The 22,329-nt window shown below is 42.6% G+C and overlaps 1 protein-coding gene across 2 annotated transcripts in view; it reads left to right on the forward strand.

Annotated features, from left to right (window-relative positions):
* Positions 1-22,329, forward strand: part of ipmkb (inositol polyphosphate multikinase b) — a 192,070-nt gene that overhangs the window by 107,966 nt on the left and 61,775 nt on the right. The gene's annotated exons all lie outside the window — the stretch shown is intronic.

The following is a 22,329-nucleotide window of genomic DNA, read 5'->3' on the forward strand; positions in this document are numbered from 1 at the left end:
TCTTTCAAATGTAAGCCTACATAGTGAGTGCAGATGGCATATTAATCCATTGAAGACATGATATCTGTGTCCGATCTTGCCCTCGAGCAACATTAAACTTGTAGAGTCATTGCAAATAATTGAGGATAGGCTAACTTATTTAACCTCCCCACCCCTCACCCCAGTCAGAATATAGTTAGCATATTCTTTCAGAGACTTCTGTTTCCAAAAAAGCCTTTCTACTGCTATGTAATGCATTTAAATGTTCAGCAAAACCAGAGCTAATTGTAGTCCCCTCCCAAGCTGGAGGCATGTCATCCAAAATGGATGGAATTTTAGGATTTCTACCAAACACTAATTGATAAGGACTATAGCCCCCAACCATCTGCAATGAATTCTTTGCATGTACTGCCCATGCTAAAGCTGAATTTAGCCTGAAATTTGGTCGATCTGCCAAAATTTTCCGAAGCATGTCATCGATGACAGCATGATTTCTTTCTGCAGCCGTATTCATAACTCTGATATTCATGTTTTCACACATATCCCTAAACTCATCATTAGCAAATTCTCCCCCATTGTCCGTAAGGAATTTTGTCGGTGGACCCATTCCTGTCCCGATCCATTTTTCCACGATTTGATCCAGAATTACTCTCTTTTCTTTACTTCGTACAATCGTTGATTGACTAAATCTGGTTGCTAAATCTACAAAAGGCAAAATAAATATATTATTTGCTTTATCCCAGATCTTAAGGTCCATGGCCAAAATGTCATTAAAATCCCTGGCCAAAGGTAGGGTTACTATCAGTAGTGCTGGTGTCCTTCTGTACTTCCTACAAACTTCACAGCGGTCACTAACCTGTTCTATCAGTTTAGTATAGTCGTCATCCCATACCCCTGCATCCTTTAATAAATGTTTCAGCCTCCGAGGAGACTGATGTGCAAATTGCCTGTGCAGTTTTAATACCACAAGCCTTTCATCAGCTAAAGTCCCATTTTCAACTGCCATTAACACATCCTTAACCACTCTACTTGAAATATTATTTGTCAGTAATAGAATACAATAGTGTCCTGACTGTGTAAATTGTAAGTCCATTGTCTTTCCAAAAACTGATGCCTTATCCTGTTCCATATCCAGTTTCATGTGTGCTTTCTTCATCGACGGTCTGCTCAGAAGCAAAGGTATCTCACTTGATACAACATCCGCGCTAATGAAATGATTCACTCAATATTGCAAGGGATCACCACTCTTTTCAGCGACTTCAGAGTATTATCATCCCCAAACCTGAAACTTGTGGAACTTTCAAATTCCTTAACCTTGTTACGATTTTCAGCATTCAAAAAGTCCAGGTAACATTTTAACCAGTCAATTCCACACACAGTAGATGTGCAGCCATTGTCCAAAACAGCACAGTTGAAGGATTCTGCAACCAACACCCTCGTTACCGGCGTAAAACTGCTTGTCAATAGGACAATGCCTTCTTTCTGTTTACTATCTTTTTCCTCTTCTGACTCTTCCGTGTCATGTCGCTTCAAACACTCTATCATAACGTTTTGGACAGTTGAAAGCATAATGGTATTGAGAGTCACATCGAAAACATCGATTTATCATGCCCCGTGCATTTCTGGGGTTCATCTTCCTATTGTAGGTTCTAACTGGGTTTCTGTCTTCATAATTTCCTTGTCTCGGTCTCCGTCTATAGTCTTGAGCCCTGTTCGTGACCATACAATTTCGCCAGCCTGTTACTAGTGTATCTTCCATATTCTGCCTTATTGCAGGCTGACCTATTTGGGTCATCAGAGCCATCAGAATCGAATGTTTCCCCAGAAACTTTTGTAAAGCTTTTGTCACCTGTTCGAATAAGGTATCATTGTCAGTAAACTGAACTCCTGTGAAAACCAGGAGCCTATCCATGTTGCTCACTCTAGCACAGTCAAGTAATTTAAAGGCCAACACAGACTGTGGAAATTCCAGGTTGTGTTTCTGCAGCCTTTTATATGAAATGAAATGAAAATCGCTTATTGTCACAAGTAGGCTTCAAATGAAGTTACTGTGAAAAGCCCCTAGTTGCCACATTCCGGCGCCTGTTCGGGGAGGCTGGTACAGGAATTGAACCGTGCTCCTGGCCTGGCTTGGTCTGCTTTCAAAGCCAGCGATTTAGCCCTGTGCTAAACCAGCCCCTATATAGTCTGCCAAATTCCATTATATAGTCTTCCACGGAGATATCCTCCATTTTCCGGAACTTATCAAAATCCGACCATGCTTCATACGCACTTAACAAGTCATCTTTCTTATAAATCTTATCCATATAATGTAATAAAGTCTCCAGACCTCCTTCTGAGTCTAACTCTTCCAATTCCAGCTCAGAAAGCACCTTGTTTCGGATTTTACTGCCATATGGTAGAGAAAGAGCCAATGCCATACCTTGTTTTCTCTTTCCCAAAGCAGTTACCTTAGTCCACATAACTACTGCACTTCTCCATTGGTCGTACGATTCCCTTTCAGAAAATAAGGGATGATAGTCATATCCAGCCACCTTTATCCTCGGTTCAGCCATATATCCTTTTTTTTTCTTTTCTCAGTCACTCCTTGGTTAGATCTGGAAAAGTTGTATCTTTCAACCCTTCACATTTACACAGCAACCATCCTCTGCTACCAATTGTTAGACATTTTAGTTGCTGTGATATGAAGAGTCTAAAGTTCCATTCCTTTTTCACAAACACACATTTATTTCATTCCAACAGCCTTTGCACAAAACTCTAACATACATCACCTGACAAAGGCCACCTGAAGCCCCTTTACATATCAGTGTCAATTAATGGATACTTAACATAAATGAGACAGCTAATTGCAATGTCTCTTAACCCATTACTTTACACCCAACCACCCAACGCCCTTTTATTTTTTAAATATATGCAATTAAAATTATATTCTCACTGTCATTCTTGCATGCAAAGTCTACTGCCATTTAGTCACCTGCTATGACTCAGTGTTTTGGACTTTATTCTCTTTCACAATTCATGATACTTAGCTTCGCATGAATTGCGATCTTGGACATATTTTTAGTGTGGCAACAAGAGTGGATCGTGACTGGAATTCTGTGATGAGTAATTTGCTTCCTGACTCCCCAAAGTCTGTCTGCCATCTACAAGTCAGGAGTGTGATGGAATACCCTCCACTTGATTGGATGAGTTCAGCTCCCACTCAATAATCTCAACACCGTGCAGGAAAAATTAGCCCGCTTGATCAGCACCCCACCCACCACCTTAGATATTCACTGCCCCCACCACAAGTGCACTATAGCAGCAGTGTGTGTCATCCAAAGGAAGTATTGCAGCAAGGTCACAAATTAATAATAATAACCTTTATTGTCACAAGAAGGCAATGACGTTACTGTGAAAAGCCTGTTCGGGGACATGGAGGGAGAATTCAGAATGTCGAAATTACCAAGCAGCACATCTTTCAGGACTTGTAGGAGGAAACCAGAGCACCCGGAGGAAACCCACACAGACACTGGGAGAACGTGCAGACTCTGACCCAAGCCGGGAATCGATCCCCGGTCCCTAATGCTGTGAAATAACAGTGCTAACCACTGTTCTACCTATATGATTGTCGAACCACTGTTCTACCTATGTGATTGTCACAAAAGTGAACTTTTCCTTTCTTGACCTATCTGCAGTCCTTGACATGGTTCACAACACCATCATTCTCCATCACCTATCCACTTTGTGTAGCTGGGCAGAGCTACTTTCTCCTGCCACCATTCTTATCTATCTAATCATAGCCAGAGAATCTCTTGAAATAGCTTCTCTTCCTGCCCCCACACTATTACCGCTCAAGCTCGCCAAAGCTCCACTTGGTCCCCTTCTATCTATGTTCTATGTTCTATTTCTCATCTATATGCTTCCCCTCGTGACACCATCCGAAAGAAAGCAGTAGATTTTAGGGTTCGGAGGAACATTCTTATTTGAATCGAAACATTGACTCTGTTTCTCTCTCCACAGATGCTGACAGACCTGAGTTATACTCACACTTATCATTCATTTTTACTTGTATCCTGATGATACTAAGCTCAACCTCACCACCATCTCTCAACTCCTCCACTGTTGTTAAATTATTATGCTGCTTATCTGACATAGAGCACAGGAAGAACAGTAATTCCCTCTATTTAAATATTGGAAAGACTGAAGCGATTGTTTTCGGTCCCCCGCTCCAAACACCATTCCTCAGCTACTCACTCCATTCCTTGGCCACTATCTGAGTTTAACTCACAGTTATCAACCGTGTCATATTTGACCCCAAGATAAGCTTCCAACCGCATAGTTACGGCATTACTAAGACTACCTATTTCTACTTGTGTAACATGTAACGTTTCAGCCTCTGCTCACCTGCTGCTGAAACACTTTTTTATGCCTATGTTATCTCTAAACTTGACCATCCAAGATTTGCATTCCTGGCTGGCTCTCATGTTCTAATTTCTACAAACTTGACATCATCCAAAACTGTTCTGCCTGCGCCTTTACTCGCACCATGTCCCATTCACCAAGCTCGCTGACCTACATCGGTTCCCTGTCTTGATTTTTGAATTCTCATCTTGATTTCACTTTCCTGCATGGTGTTGCCCTCCCTTGCCTTCATAACCTTCTCCAACCGCTAACCTTCCGAGACATCTGTGCTCACCCGATTCTGGCCTCTTGAGCATCGCCAATTTATTTTACCCCTTCACTGTTTGTAGCTGTGCCTTCAGTGAGCCAGGCCCCAAGCTCTGGAATTTCCTCCCCTACACCTCTCTACTTCACTTTGCTCCTTTAAGATGAGTATCTTAAAACTTATCTCTTCGACCAAGCTTTCGATCATTCGATGTAATATTTCCTTCTGTGGCTTAATGTTAAATTGAAGCATCTTGGGAATTTTTGCTTTCAAGGTCCTGTGTCAATACAAGTTGTTGATAGTGTTTAGTATTTTTTTCATTCCTCGTTTTTTCCTGTTTCAAGAATAATAACCTGCATTTATAAAGCACCTTTAATAAAATCTCTAATCCTTCTTCCCTGAGCTTACCCTCTTGACTTGGACCTTTCATGCATTCCCATCTCCCTTTGTTCAATTATTGGAGGCCATTCTTTCAGCTACCTGGGCTCTTTTCTGCCCATCCTCCTTCTCCTTCTTTACTGCATTATGTAATGCTCATCCCTTCACCCTCTTTATCCTATTTTGGCTTGGTTCTCTGTGAACCTCTTAGAAGTATATTTTTGTGTTAATGATTATATAAGTGCTCACTGTTGTTGCTGTAGTAATTCCAGTTCTAAAAAATTATTTGCTTTCATTTTGTGTTTGGGTCAAGAATCAGTAGCTTGGATATTGTACCTTTTGTCCAACTTCATTTTTCTAGTACGATCCAACAGGTTTGTTTTCATGTTGAATATGGAGCCAGGGTCAATTGCAGAATGAAGCCACCACTACACATTCCCAACGATATGTCTGAACATTAATGTGGTGAGATAAATGGCCTTTAGGCCTACCAGGGCTCTTTCCCCAGACCAAATTGTAGACTGTGCCATATATTTAATCTCCTGATCAGTGTATTTGCACAAATACTTCTTGATTGTCCCTCTCCCATCTCCAAACCAAAAGCCAAATTCCTGAGCAATCGTTCTCACAGCTCCAGTAATCAACCTCCTGACCCATGACATCCTATTACCACATAGCAAATGGATCATGGGTCCTGAAAAGTACCCAATAATCTGTTTATACATAATCATTACATTCCACAGCCTCATATTTATCTTCAATGGAATTAATCCAAGTGGCATCAATTGGTTTTGTTCGGAGTGAGTTCCACACTTTCAGTACTTGGGAATGGGGGAGGCATGGGCATTTCTCCCGACCAAAGTCTGCCATGACATTTTTAAAATGTTATATACTTGTTTCTCCTCCATGCAAGTTGCTCTTTTAGTTGCGATTTCATGAAATTTACATTGAATCAGCGTCTCGTTTGCGGTGCTGCTGAATCTGGCTTCTGACTTTCTTATCCTGGTGGCAAACCAATTGTCCATGGTTCAGTCAGTCTGATTCTGGGTTAAAGGAGCCCATGGCGTGAACAGTGGGAGTGGGCTCATAGATAACACTCCATCCGAATTGAAACAGCAGAATGGGCAGCACGGTGGCGCAGTGGTTAGCATTGCTGCCTCACGGCGCCAAGGTCCCAGGTTCGATCCCGGCTCTGGGTCACTGTGTGGAGTTTGCACATTCTCCCCATGTTTGCGTGGGCTTCACCCCCACAACCAAAAGATGTGCAAGGTAGGTGGATTGAACACGCTAAATTGTCCCTTAATTGGAAAAAATGAATTGTGTACTCTAAATTCATTTAAAAAACCAAATTGAAACAGCAGAAATATGAAAGGAATACAAGTATAAATGCTCTTGAAAGTGATGTAACATTTGCCAGTTACATTTTGCAGATCATGTCCCACTCCTCCAGCAGTAAGTCTTTGTTCCAGTGCAAACCAGTTCAACTCCACAATCCCCTTTTCATGACTGGGTCTTGAACTCTTCCTACCTTGGATGAATCCTCCCAACTGGACCCACCCATTGACCTCTCGAACCAAGACTGCCAGCTTGTGCTACATTCCTGTTGCATGCCTTGAGAAACACACAAACTGCCAGAGAGGGGAAAAGATGGTGTGCACCCCAGTCATTGTTGGTTGTTTTAATAGGATACAGATCATGACCCTGGAAACCTTGTATAAATCACGATCCTGAGGATGTTTATGGCTAATCTCTTCAATTAGAAGATCCTATGAAGGAGAATATTTCTCCTTAGCATCTGACTCAATTGTTTTCTTCCCATTGTGCTCATAATCAACACATCTTTGGGACTCCATTACAGAGAAAGCGGGAGAAACCCTTAAAATCTCGTTTGGGACTGGGCGGACTGAGACAAATAACCCCCATTAGTAACCTCCATTTTATTATGCGAACAAAAAGTATGACAAAAAGGGAGGCTTGTTCTTTCTGGAAGGGATTTGTTTACTCCAGATTGCAGCATTGCTCCTATTTTAAAGGGCAGCTTTTGGTTCTATTAGCCATCAGGTGGTGCTGTGGTCTCGCTTTGTAAATCTGCAGCTTGTTTTTTTTTCCACAGGCTTCAAAGCTTAATATGTAATATGTTGTCTTCAACCTTGTTCTGAACAATGTGGGAAAATAAAATCTGTTGCCATCTGAGAATATATTTTGTTTAAAACCAGTCCCGTCCATAAATTGGAAGCCAAATGGTTTCGAGCTCAGTTACTTTGCCATTTGCTCCCTTTCTGGTTTCTTTGACCTGATTCTCGGAGTGAATGTTCATGCCCACAGCAAAAAGATAAAGTACCAAATTAAGAAAAATGAGGTTTAATATTGACGTATTAAAAAGATATTAAAAGGGAATCTAGTACTGCCCTGGGAGGAGAGGGATTAGCTTGATTACATCAGTAACTAATTCCATGCTGTCTGTAGCCCACAGTGTGAGACACGAATGCTCAGAAGTAAGAATGTGGTTTAACTGCATTGAGGAAGTTTGCAAGTCACTGCTTTCCCAAGGTGCAGCAGATACCAATTTTTACACCCAAGTTGTTGATGATGTGACTTCCTCTATGTCACCTTATCTGGCATTAGGACTGCTACTAATATTCTATTAAGTTGGTGTCTAGTTGGTTTGTTGACTAAGTCAATGGAAACTTAAGCCCCAAAGCAGCGAGGAAGAAGTTCAGACAACGAACAAATGAACACTTTGTTTCTTTCATGTTACATTTTCATTTCATTCGCGATTACCTTGCACATTCAAGCCATTTTATTCTAATTTTCTGCATCAGGTAGCAGAAAAATGACCATTATTGACCAGAGAGAACAGTAAAGGAGCAAGCCCTGGGGGAAGAGAGTCGTAAAGGAATGAGCTGGGAGGCAGAACAGCACGACCCTGGAGAGAGCGATAAAGGAACGGGTTGGGAGACAGCTATAAATGGAAGGAAAGCAGCATAGTGAAACCAGAGAGAGCTTATATATAGAAAAAAAAGAGAGCACCTTCCCTTTCTCAATCTAGCCAGGAGACATAAGGGTATAAAATATATATAAAATATTGGCATATATTGATTTGACTTGGGCACTTCTTACTGGTTTTAAATGTCCCCCTAATAATAATCGCTTATTGTCACAAGTAGGCTTCAATGAAGTTACTGTGAAAAGCCCCTAGTCGCCACATTCCAGCGCCTGTTCGGGGAGTCTGGAACAGGAATTGAATCCGCGCTGCTGGTCTTGTTCTGCATTACAAGCCAGCTGTCTTAGCCCACTGCGCTAAACCAGCCCCTACTTATATGTTGCCTAATGTTGAACTAGTGACCGTCTTCTTTGAGGAGAGGGTCTAAAGAAGTGAAGAAGAATATTAAAAATGGCCTTTTTGGAGTTGAACTGCCTTGAAGTTAATTTGCTTGATGATAGGAGTTTGAATCATGTTCTCTCTAAGGTGTGCACATGCATGGCTCTGTAGTGATCAGGGATGTACCACCATTTAACAGGCTTTTCATAAAGTTGAAAAAGTGACCTTCAGAATGCCCACGTACAAGAAAATGCAATGCTCGGAGGAGTTTGTAGCCCACTTGGTCCAAAGAAACTTCAAAGGGAGCCCTTTTTTTTAGCAGACTTGGTAATCCCACAAGGGACTGTTGATGATTGCCCAGTCTGTCTGGTTCAAATGGAGCCCAGATTCTTTCGATTCAGTTCCTGATAACCCTGCAAGCTAATGCTTTAAATGATAGTCCCAGTTGGACAAACAACAGATAGATTATCAATGCTCTTTACAACTGTGCTTTTAGCTGATCCAACTCCATCAGTACGCCTGTAGCGATTCCTTAGCCAAGTACATGATCTTTCTGGATTTGAGCAAGTTGGATATTTGTACTCTGATGCACGATCAATGACTACTAAAGCGGGGTTGTAGTCCTGATGCACGATCAATGACTACTAAAGCGGGGTTGTAGTCCAACTGAAGGCTTTAATAAGCTAGATGTTTCCCCCAGCAGCTCAGGTACAGAAAGAAGGCTGCTGGGGTGGCACGGGCTGTTATATCCCACCTTGCAGGGCGGAGCTACCATACAGCTTGACCAATGGGAAACATACAATATCTACCAATGGTGCTCCAGCATTACTAGGTACCGTAATACCTCTACACAGACTACCACATACTCCACAAATTCTAACGGTGCAGATTTCTTTAGTTGTTTGGTTTGAAGATAGATTTCTATTTTTCCTGCCTGCTATGCCCCCAACCTTCCCCTCATTCCCTCAAATTTGTTTGTGAAACCTCCAGACACCACCTTCACCACTTGCTCCTGATGCCTTCCTTTGATGTCAAAGTTAATTTCTAATTTATTGCATTTCCTGAAATGGAAAGGGGTGAGGAGGCAAATAATGTATTCCCATAATAAATTGGAGACTGCAATGTTTATATTCTAATCAGTGCTGCAAGTGAGTGCCCATTGATGCTGAGTATCAGCAAGCTCCACGATGGAGTATCGACATTGAAGAGCTCAGGCTGGTAACAGTGGATATACTTTCCTTTGTGGCATTTATAATGGAGACAATTCGGTGAACAATGCTTCTCGTTTAAGCTATTAACTATCTAAACTTTACTGCTCCATGTTGCTAAATGGATGTTGAATGTAGATTAATTTGGGCAGTAGCAGATCAAGTGCAACCTCTTAAAGGGCAGTAGACATAAAATAACAAAGGAAATTTTTCATGACCGTTTTAAAAAGAGTAATCTCTCCGTTACAATTTGGACAGCTCAGCCAATACTCTCACTGCTGGCCACTGCAGCTGTCAGCTTCCAGGAGAACAAGTGCATGTTGTTCTTTGGGATGATGTTTCTGGCCTCTTGAGCATCCCAAGTTTTAATCGCTCCACCTTTGGTGGCCATTCCCTCAGTGGCTGGGGGCCCTGAGTGCTGGAATTTCCTCCCAAAGGGCGGCACGGTGGCACAGTGATTAGCACTGCTGCCTCACCGCTCCGGGGACCGGGGTCCAATTCTGGCTTCGGGTGACTGTGTGGAGTTTGCACATTCTCCCTGTGTCTGCGTGGGTTTCCTCCGGGTGCTCCGGTTTCCTCCCACAGTCCAAAAATGTACAGGTTAGGTGGATTGGCAATGCTAAATTGCCCTTAGTGTCCAACAAGGTTAGGAGGGGTTTCTGGGTTACGTGGATAGGGTGACGGTGTGGGCTTAAGTAGGGTGCTCTTTCTAAGGGCCGGTGCAGATTCGATGGGTCGAATGGCCTCCTTCTGCACTGTAAATTCTATGATTAAACCCCCCCCCCCTCCCCCACTTCCCCAGCTCCCTCTTCTACTTAAAGGTGCTACTTAAAACCTACCTCTTTGACCAAGCTTGTGGCCACCTGCCCTAATGTCACCATGTCTCACTCAGTGGCACAAGTTGTTTGATAAAGTTCCTGTGCAGCATCTTGGGGTGTTATGTTATGATAAAGGTGCTTTAAAATGCAAGTTGTAGTTGTATTGATGAAGCATTGTCCAGGTATAATGAGCTGTCCACCATAGCATCCTGGTGTTGCCAACAGAAAATGGTGGAGTGGCGTGGGTGGAATCCACAATGTCAGCTTGTCCAGCTGAGGCTGGAAGTATTTTTGGTTCTATTAAAAAGAATTGGACATGGCCACTGGCCAACTTTGAATACCGAACCTGTCTCCTGCTTTATAATTTGAAATATGTCTAAAATTCCTTTCTCACTGCCACTGTGCCTCCAGAAATTCAGATAAAGCAGGACATTGGCAGCATGTACCGTTCTTGTCCCCGTGCTTTAGTTAGGTGGCTTCTACATGAACCAGAGGCACCAGGCCCCTCATACTGCTGGACTTGAGCCATACAGCTGGCTCATTAGTCAATTCCCAAACCATAACAGCAAATAAAGCCTTTTTTTTAATCAATCATATCCATCAAGCAGATTGAGCCTGAATTGCTGGCATTTGGCACCCAGATGCTGTATTTTGCAGACAGATATAGTGTCCTGGTGGTAATTTAATGCGGGCTAACATTCCACAAAGTAAAGATGTCTTTCAGAGACCTGCAAAATAATGTGACCATTGCTCCCAAAAGGATCCAGTGGTTGCTTAGATTTAGCTCAAAAATTACTGGAGCCTTTAGGGTTTGCACTGACAGCCAAAGCTTTCTGTTCATGATTTTAACTTGAGAGGTTCAGAAAAAAGCCCTAAATCCTGTTTTTTTTGCAGATTACTATGAGAGAAGGGACAAAAGAAAATAATGACTTGTATTTATAGAGCACTTTCATGACCTCGGGCTATTTGCAAAGCTTTTTACAACCAATAAAGTACATTTTTCGCCAATGAAGTCCAACTGTAAAGAGAGAAACTTAAATTCACGATTCCAGTAGACGACTGCTCATTATATCTGGAAAAGATTTAGAGACGCTTATAAGCGACTAGCAAGGCAGGGACAGGTGGGAATGAATGGAAGGACAAAAGGAATGATGGCATATCTCTGACCTTTTCGAGTTCTGTGAAAGTTCATTGGCCTGAAACTTTAACTGTTTCTCCCTTTGCGAATGCTGCCTGACCTTCTGCTTATTACCTGCGTTTTCTGTTTTTATTTTGGTTTAAAAGAATCTGCAGTATTTTGCTTTCGTCAATATTTTTTAAAAGTATAGTCTACTGTGGCAGCCAACTCTCGCACATAATGTGGTATTTTCCTTTTTTTAGTTGTTGACTGAGGGATCAATATTGCCCAGGATGCTATGTGATAAAGTATTTGGATTTGACAAATTTGGCCAGCTAAATTCACATTTTAATGACTGAGCCAGGGTAAATCTCGGTTTCGGCAGTCACTGATAGAAGCTGGATGTAGAGAGGAGGCATACAGATGGCCCAAATCCCTAAAAAGGACTAATCACACTGCCGCATGGTCCCTTCTGTCAATCAATCAATTTATATGTCTTAATCTCACATTTCTGAGGAGCGGTTTCAAGTGCACCTTAATATTGCCGCAAAGGATATGTATCCCTTCACAATGTGGTTTCTATAGTAACATGGCTTTCTGAATTCTGGTGGTAGCTCTCTAGCCAGTATGACATCCTTGCGAATGAAAAGCTTTCCAGTTTCCATTCAGCTTTTAAAGGTCTTTTTAAACTTCAGTACTTAAAAACAATGAACCGCAGTAACTGGTATTTTTTTTCGCAAAAGTTGCTCAACATTATCTTACCCGTCCCATATCAGCTATGCTAAACTTTCCTTGTCACAACTAGTACATCTTTTTTGTGAAGTAATTCCTACAATCATAACTTTTTAAAAAACTTGGATAGCCAGCGACTTTTTTGTATTACATTCAGGCCGACTGATCCTCCATTGAATTTAATATCTGGCATGGTATTTCTCTCATTGCTTTATTTGCCCAGGCTGTCATCCTCTTTCTTATTGTACTGGGGCCATTATCTGGTGTTGTGAATTAGTATTATATCAGCTCATACAATTGTTCAGTCCCCATTGATGTTGTTATTTCCCTTCCAACACCGAGAGCAGATATAGGAACATTAGAGCAGGAGTAGGCCATTCAGCCAGTCAAGCCTGCTTCACCATTTAAGAAAGTAGCAGGAATAATCCAGGAAACTATAGGCCGGTGAACCACACATCGGTAGTAGGTAAATTATTGGAGAGAATTCTCAGGGATAGGATTTATACCCATTTGGAAACAAATTGACTCATTAGCGATAAACAGCATGGTTTTGTGAAGGGGAGGTCGTGCCTCACTAACTTGATCGAGTTTTTTGAGGAGGTTACAAAGATGATTGATGAGGGGAGGGCGGTGGATGTTGTTTACATGGACTTAAGTAAAGCCTTTGACAAGTTGCCTCTTAGTAGACTGGTACAAAAAATGAAGGGATCAGAGGTGAGGTGGCAAGATGGATAAGAACTGGCACGGTCACAAAAGGCAAAGGGTAGCAGTAGAAAGATGTTTTTCTGAATGGAATGTTGCGACTAGTGTTCCACAGGAATCTGTGCTGGGGCCTCTGTTTGTAGTGTACATAAACAATTTAGAGGAAAATGTAGCTGGTCTGATTAGTAAGTTCGTGGATGACACGGAGGTTGGTGGAGTGGCAGATAGGTTGAGGAATATCAGAGGATACAGCAGGACATAGATGGAGACTTGTGCAGATAAATGGCAAATGGAGTTTAATAAGGTAATGCATTTTGGTAGTTCTAACATAGAGGGTAAATATACTGTAAATGGTAAAACTCTTAGGAATATAGAAAGTCAGAGAGATCTGGGCGTGCAGGTCCACAGATCTTTGAAAGTGGCAATACAAGTGGACAAGATAGTCAAGAAAGCATACGGAATGCTTGCCTTCATTGGATGGGGCATCGAGTCGAAAAACTGGCAAGTCATGCTACAGTTGTATAGATCCTTAGTATGGCCGTACTTGGAATATTTCGCACAATTCTGGTTGCCACACTACCAGAAGGATGTGGAGGCTTTGGAGAGTGTGCAGATGAGGTTTACCAGGAAGTTGCCTCGTCTGGAGAGTGTTAGCTCTGCAGAGAGGCTGAATAGACTCAGACTGTTTTCATTAGCAAGACGAAGGTTGAGTGGTGACCTGATAGCGGGGCATGGATAGAGTGGATGGACAGGCACTCTTTCCCAGGGTGGAAGGGCCAGTCACCAGGGGGCATAGGTTTAATGTCCTTGGGCAAAGTTTAGAGGAGATGTGGGAGGCAGGTGTTTTACACACAGGGTGGTGAGTGCCTGGAACGCATTGCCAGGGGAGATTGTAGAAGCAGATACATTAACGGCATTCAAAAGGCAATTTGACAAATACATGGATAGGATGGTGTAGAGGGATACGGCACTAGGAAGTGCTGAGGGTTTTGGCCAAGGTTGGTGTCCTGACCGGTACAGGCTTGGAGGGCCGAAGGGCTGTTCCTATGCTGTATTGTTCTTTGTTCTGATTGGACACTGCAATGTCTTTTACCTACACTGTCCCCATAACTCTATGCGTTACTGTTACTCTGAAATCTATCAATCTCTACTTTAAACGTACTCAATGACATGAGCTTCTACAGCCCTCTGGGGTAGAGAATTCCAAAGACTCACAACCCTCTGTAAATACATTTCTCCTCATCTCTGTCTTGAGTGGAATCCCCTTATTTTGAAATTGTGTTCCTGGTTTAAGAATCTCCAAACCAAGGGAAACATCTTACCTGCATCCACTTTGCCTATTCCTTTAAATATTTTGTAGATTTCAATGAGATCGCCTCTCATTATTTGTCGCTCTGGAGAATACAGGCCCAGTTTGCCCAGTCTCTCTTAATAAAACAGTTCCACCATCCCCAGAGCAAGTCCGGTAAACCTTTGTTGCACTCACTTTATGGTAATAATATCCTTTCTGAGGTAATCTGCTCCCATAACAAATTCTTTCCTTGGACAGGTCAATCATAGCGTGCCACGGCGGCGCAGTGGGTAGCACTGCTGCCTCACGGCGCTGAGGATCAGGGTTTGTTCCCGGCCCCGGGTCATTATCTGTGTGGACTGTGCCCATTCTCCCCGTGGGTCTCACCCCCACGACCCAAAGATGTGCAGGGTATGTGGATTGGCCATGATAAAATTGTCCTTTAATTGGACAAAAAGAATCACCTGTTGCCAGGAGCTTACAGCTTGAGGGGCGCCACCCTGCATCAAGTCTCTCCCGCTCTTCCCACTTGCCATTGGCATGTCCCTTGGCCATCAAGTCCTGGGGTGGGATTCAAACCCGGAGCTTATAGCTCAGAGACAGAGAAGCTACCCACTGTGCCACATGACCCCCACTCCCCATTGATGTGGACTTCCTGAACTTTGATTCCTTTTTGTATTTTTGAAACCTCACCTGAAGGGGCAGTTTTCAAGTTGTGGAATATATAGAGATTATGTAACCCCATTGATCTTGGTTCTGCAAAGAAAATGGGTTAGTAGGTTAAAGCAAATCAATGACAAATAGAGGATTCATGTCATCTCCGCCATTTGGATTGAGAATATGATGCTGTTTCAGTTGCTTTACTGATATACTGAAAATGGTAATTGTGGTTCATGGTTAGAAGTACTCGTGTCTCCACCTCTGGTTACTGATCCAGTGCATTCTGTTGGTCTTCCATGTTCTGAGGTCATCCATCACTCTTAACTCACACCCAAGTCCCATTCATCTGTTACTCCTGTGCTGACTGACCTACATTGGCTCCCGGTTGAGCAATGTCCTTGTTTTCTAATCCCTCCATGGCCTTGCCTCTCACTATCTCTGTAATCTGCTCCAGTCCCACAACCCTCTGAAATATTTACACTCCTCTTATTCTGAGACTTCCGAACATTCCAATTATAATTAATTGGTGGTCACGTCTTCCGTTGCTTAGATGGTAAAATGTGTAATTTTGTCCTATGACCCTGCACCTTTCTAACTTACTTTCCACCTTTGAGACCATCCTTAAAACGTTTCTCTTCAACCAAGATCTTTGTTTTCCCTGATATCTCCTTCTGTACCTTGTTGTCATATTTTAGTTTATAATTCAAGGCGACTTGGGCCACTTTATTACGTTATAAATATGTCTTTTTGATTAACATCTACTGACAGTGCCTCAATAGAAATGAATCATACAACACAGAAGTAGGTAATTTGGTTCATCGTATATTGCTGGCTGACTGCTGAAAGGGCTGTCCAATTAGCTTCATTCTTGTGCTCGTTCCCCATGGCCCCACAACTTCTTTCCTTTGCAAGTGTTCATCCACTTCTTCTGGAAGTTATTTTTGAATCTGCTTTCATCGTCCTTTCAAGCAGTGCATTCCAAGTCAGCGGAATTTGCAGTGTATAACCATTTCCATCTCCTTCTTGCTTCTCTTGTCAATGATCTTCGGTCTGAGTTCTCCGGTACCTGACACTTCTGCTCGTGGAAACAGTCCCTCCCTATCTACTCTTGTCGAAACCCCACAATTTTGCACGAGTCTATTAAGTTGCCCCTGAAACATCTCTAATCTAAGATGGAAATAACTTAAAATGGGGAAATAAATTTGCACCTCCCAGACGAATTAAAGAAGCATTTTCCATAACCTTCAGAAATATGGGTTCTGACATGAACTCTGCAAGGCTTAAATTGTATAGAGTTGCTTGGAAATTCGGGATCCCAGGCATTAAGCAGATATATCTATTTTCTAATGTAACATATTAATATTTAGCCTTCTAATGTTTCTGATATATGAGTTCTGTCAAGATTTTTCAGTTATTTTAAGGTACTCAGGCAAACGTAATGGAATATTGGACTATGCACTTCAGCAATATTCTATTCTGCATCTAACAAGGTCTTATGTACCTGGAGCACATGAAGGTTGAGTGCAAGGTCACTTGGTACAATTCTGCAAACTGCCCCAACTAATTGGCTGTGGAGGGTAACCTGGCGCCAGCACTTGGGTAATTTTTCACCTGCTTTGTTTCTCAGTTTTCGAAGTGCCGTCTAGAAACGTTGATGGTGTATAAGTGGCTCTGTTAGTGTTAATGTTTCATTGTTTGAGACAAAATCAGAGGATCTATGCTTGCATTTCTGACATTTGCTTTTCTGAAATCGGTTTTCAACTGCTGACCAGTTTGAGCCCTGCGTCAATGATAATTACCATTATCAAGCTGTGCTTAACGCCCACTTCAACTGACCGGGGCACTGTGACCTCCAGTGGTAATTCTTACGTTGGTATTTATCGTTATACTTCCCTTGTAGCTTCTGCAGTGTCTTCTAGGGCTAGACAAAGGATAATTGGTTTCCTTTTTGTGCCTCCCTGTGTGTTAAGACACTTAGCTGTCATTTATTGCAAACTGCTGTAGGAACTGTGTGCAGTTTGGGTAGTTTTAAAATGTTTCCAAGACCTTGTATGAACCTGCAACACCACAGTGATTAGACACTAGAGTGGGCAAGGAGGCACATGTCCAAGACAGTGTACAAAGCTGGGAATGGTGCAGAATGCACATGGTGCAGCCAATTGCCACAAAGAATTGATATTGTGCAATGTTTACATTAATTGAAGTGAACAATGTAACTTCTCAGAAATTAAACTTATACTTTGAGTCTTTGCCAGGCAAGTCACAACGCACGTCGCAATCGCAAGGTGCGGCGTGAGATTGCTTCTGTTTAACCAAAATGTGTTTGATTCCAGTTTCAAAGGAGCAGCTGCTCTGCTGCCCTTGTACACCATTTCCCACACCAGATATTCATATCTCCTTACTCATTGAGAATGACAATTTACCACTGAACTATGAGCAGTATCCTCCTGTGGAATTGGATCCAGATAGAGACTGGTCAAATTCATTTCACTTCAGATTCTTGTAGCAGGCAGAGAAGAGGCTCTCATCGGTTGTCTGGAATGAATGTGAGCCCAGATGAAAAGCTCACGTTCCCAGCATAAGAAGCTGAATCTCTTCCTTGAAGATCTGCTCATCACCATAAAGTTGGAGGGGCTTCACTGAAAGCAATTTGGGGGTGGGGGGGGGTGGGCTGTATAGGGAGTGGTGGTGGGGCTGCGGCGGGGTAGGGAGTGGTGGTGGAGTTGAGGAGGGGGTGACACACGTGAGCAGGGAGCTGCTTTGAGTTCAGACAGCGTCATGAACTGATCTGGAGCTTTAGGATTCCATGTTTGGGTAATCTGCGACAACAGGGTCCTGGGACTATCGGTTAGCAAATGGATTTGTCCAGAGCTGTAAGTTATCCATTATGTTTGTTTCTAATTGAATCGTTTGGATTCATCTCATCAGCGATGCAATGATTGACAGCCAACTACCTGAAGCTCAGGAAAATTATCTTTTTAAATCAAAAAATCAATCCAAATTCTTGTATATATATCTCTCTCTCTCTCAAATGGTGGGATTTTTTTTGAAAGAAAAGGATTTCCTTTGTGTCTCTTTCCTCTTTAAGTTAACTGAATACATTTTTACCTGAAGATATGAACGGAATATAAAACATTTTGGGATAAGAGACCTTTTTGAATGTAAGGTTATAGTTGAACAATGGCCTTGGGGCATATGGAATTTAAATGGGATTTGAAGCTAGTTGTACTTAGGAACATTGCCTTTGATGGCCACCAACTGCTCAACAGAAATATTCTAGTTCCTCATCAATATAGTAGGCATGAATATTTTATTCATTCGTTGACTTCACTTTTCTCTGACTAGGATTCTTACAGCTGAACCTGTTTGCATCTGGTGGAAGTCCATAGCATCACACAGTATTGCTCCAAGTCTTCAGAACCTGATGCTTCTGTTTTTGGGAAGGGAGGGTTGCCACAACACCCACACGTGCGCATGCACACAAACCACAAGTGAACACAGATCCACTTTACTGTATCCCAATAAATGAGCTGGCCGGGTAGTTTCCTCATCTCACCCGGGTATGAGGAATAAACTTGCAAATGTTCTCTGACCTCTGGCTGTTCTACTCAACACTCAGAAACTGCAGAACTTTGGTTGATTGCTTAAAGTTTGCAGATTGCTGCAGCTTTCCATTGTGCCCGAGATCAGAAAGCTTTATAAATCAATTGCTGTTTGTTTTTGTTTTTTGCCAAACATGCATAGAAACATACATAGTGATGCACGATCAATTGCACAAAGACTAAAGTTGGGTACAACTGTGGCTTTATTACAGTCAAATGTGTGGCCTCCTGCTGCAGCTGGCGAAATAGCAGGGCACTGGAGGTCATGCATATTTATACAGTTCTCCGTGGGCGGAGCCAGCCGGCAGGAGCTACCGGCGAACCTGTAGTGCAGGTCCTACCTTACATCTCCTATTACAGTGGATCACATAGAAAATAGAAGCAGGTGGAGACCATTCGGCCCTTCGAGCCTGCTCCGTCATTCATTATGATGGCTGATCAGCAAGTTAAATACTTTGATTCCGCCTCTCCTCCCCGCCCTCTCCCCCATATCCCTTTAGCCCCAAAAGTTATATCTAATTCAAAGCTATATCGAAGTCAGAATCAAATTCGTATCAGCTGCTTGCCAATTATCTCAGGCGTGGAACGTCCTGGAGCGGTTTCAGCGAAAACAGTGGCTGCTGTAACATCAGACTAAGCAGTGAAAATTTGAGAAACCTTGGGCACTGTGCCACCCCATGCCTGCACACTGATTTCTCTGGAGCTCTGATTTATCCCTCACTCTTATTTCCAATGGAATAATATTAAGATATATACTTGCAGGAATCTTAATTGACTTCTGATACTGTCCAAATTCTTCATTAATGTTTTGGATTTTTGAGAAAGGATCTTCTCACCGCCACCAATTTTCTGCCTTCCCTGCTAGGGTGCAGTTTTCTAGGGACCTTCAGCCTTCCAAGTGGCCAGGCTGATCCTCGATGATGATTATTTGTAATACATGTGATTGTGAAAAAAATTACAAAGGAATCTTATCCTTCCTACCTGGTAACACATTGCCACTTTTCAACAGGAGGCACTGGATTGGGGACTATCGCTGGTTTTAGATTTTAGTCATAGAGTTTTACAGCGCAGAAGAGGCCCTTCAACTCATCTTGTCTGTGCCGGCCATCAAACATCTATCTATTCTAATCCCATTTGCAAGCACCTGGAATGTTGTCTTGTATGCTATGGCATTTCAAGTACTCCTCTGAATGCTTCTTAAACCTTGTGAGCATTCCTGCCTCTATCACCCTTGCAGGCCGTGAGTTCCAGATTCCCACCATCCTCTGGGTGAAAACGGTTTTCCTCAAATCCCCTCTAAATCTTCTGCCCATTACCTTAATTAATAATGATCTTTATTATTGTCACAAGTAGGCTTACATTAGCACTGTTATGAAGTGACTGAAAATCCCCTAGTTGCCATCCTCCGGCGCTTGTTCGACTACAATAAGTGAGAATTCAGAATGTCCAAATTACCTAACAGCATGTCTTTCGTGACTTGTGGGAGGAAACCGGAGCACCCGGAGGAAACCCACGCAGACACGGGGAGAACGTGCAGACTGCACAGTGACCCAAGCCGGTAATTGAACTTGGGACCCTGGTGCTGTAAAGCAACAGTGCTAATCACTGAAATTTAAACCCCTGACCCCTCAACCAAGTGGAAAGTTTCTTCACATCTACCCTATCCATGCCCTTCATAATTCTATAGACCTCAAGTCAGGTATCCCTTAGCTTTCTCTGCTCTCAGCAGAGAAAAGCCTACAATCTTTAACCATTTAAGCCTACAGCCTCTCTTCGTAGCTGAAACGCTCCAGCCCAGGGAACACCCTGGTGAAACCCCTCTGCACCCTTTCTCGTGCAAACACATCTTTCCTATAGTGTGGTGACCAGAACTACACACACTACTCTAGCTGTGGCCTAACAAATGTTTTATACGGCTCCAGCATAACCTCCCTACTCTTATATTCTATGCCTCGGCTAATATAGGCAAGTATCCCATATGCTTTCTTAACCACTGCCTTCTGTCCTGCTTATCTATCCTGCTGCCTTCAGGGACCTATAGACATGCACCCCAAGATCCCTCTGGTCCTCTGTACTTCTAGCGTCCGACCGTTCATTGTGTGATTCCCTTCCCTTGTTTGTCCTCCCAAAGTGCATCATCTCACACTTTTCAGGGTTAAATTCTATTCGCTACTGTTCTGTCCATCTGACCAGCCCATCTATATTGCCTTTAACTTAAGGCTTTTCTCGTTGCTATTTCCCACCGGTTTTTGTGTCATCTGTGAACTGATTAATCATACCACCCACATTCACATCTCGATCATTAATGTATACTACAAACAGCAAAGGGCCCAGCATCGATTCCTGCGGTACACCACTGGACACAGGTTTCCATTCACAAAAACAACCTTCGACCAACACCCTCTGTCTCCTGCCACTCAGCCAATTTTGGATCCGATTTGCCAAATTGCTCTGGATCCCATGGGCTCTTACCTCTTGATCCGTCTCCCATGCGAGACCTTGTCAAAAACCTTACTGAAGTCCATGTAGACTACATCAACTGCACTGCCCCCATTTACAAAGCTTGTCACCTTGAAAAATTCAATCAAATTTGTTAGACAATAGCTCCCCTGACAGAGCCATGCCCCTCCAAGTGAAGATTAATTCTGGTGCTTAGAATTTTAAAAAATAATTTCCCTACCACAGATGTTGGTCTCATTGGCCTATAATTACCTGTTTTTCCCCTTTTTCTCTTCTTGAATAATTGTACCACATGTGATGTACTCCAGTCCTCTGGCACCTCTCTTGTGGCAAAGAGGATTTGAAAATTAGCATCAGAGCCCCTGCATTCTCCTCTCTTGCCTCACACAGCAGCCTAGGATAAATCCCATCTGGGCCTGGCGATTTATGCACTACTGCCCACTGAACCCACTAATACCTCCTCCCTCTCAATGCTAATTTGTTCAATTATATCACAGTCCTCCTACCTGCTTTGTATAACTACGCTGTCCTTCTCCATAATGAACACAAATGCAAAATACTCATTTAATACCTCAACTACATCTTTCGGCTCCACACACAGATTGCCACTTTGGTCCCAAATAGGCTTTACCCTTTCCCTGGCTACCCTTTGTCCCTTAACATACTTGTAAAACTTCATTATTTTCCCCGCCAAGTGATTTATTTTCTCCGCCAAGTGATTTTTCATTGTCTCCTCTTGCTCTCCTGATTTATTTTTTAAGTATCCCCGTGCAGTTTTTGTACTATTCTAAGGCATCCACTGTTTTGTCCCTCTATATCTGCCGTAAACCTTCTCCTTTTTTCCTGATCCAATCCTGTATTTTCCCTTGACAATCAGTGTTCTCTGGATTTTTGGACCCATTCTTTTACCTTTACAGGAGTCACAAGATTTAGGAACAGCATTTGGCCATTCGGCCCATCGAGTCTGCTCCACCATTCGATCATGACCAATATGTTCCTCATTCTCCTGCCTTCTCCCCATAATTCCTGATCCCCTCATTAATCAAGAAATCCCCTTTATCTTATTAATCAAGAACACCAGATTTGTGCTTGAGGTGGTGTTACCTACAGGGCTGCAGACCAAGCGCTGGAGGGTGGAATTAGATAGAATTGTTCTTGGAACAAAATAACTAGGAGCAAGAGTAGGCAATTTAGCCTCTCGAGTTTGCTCCACCATTTAATACACTCATGACTGATCTCCTCATGACCTCCTCTCCACTGTGCTGCCTGCTCTCTGTAACCCTTCAAATGATTACTAATTAAAAATCTGTTTAACTCCTCAAATTTACTCACTGTCCCAGCACCCACTGGAATCTGCGGTAGCGAATTCCACAGATAACATGATGGCTTTGTATTTCCTTTTTGTTCTCCGA

This window comes from Scyliorhinus torazame, chromosome 16, assembly GCF_047496885.1.
Source record: "Scyliorhinus torazame isolate Kashiwa2021f chromosome 16, sScyTor2.1, whole genome shotgun sequence".
NCBI classification, from domain to species: domain Eukaryota; kingdom Metazoa; phylum Chordata; class Chondrichthyes; order Carcharhiniformes; family Scyliorhinidae; genus Scyliorhinus; species Scyliorhinus torazame.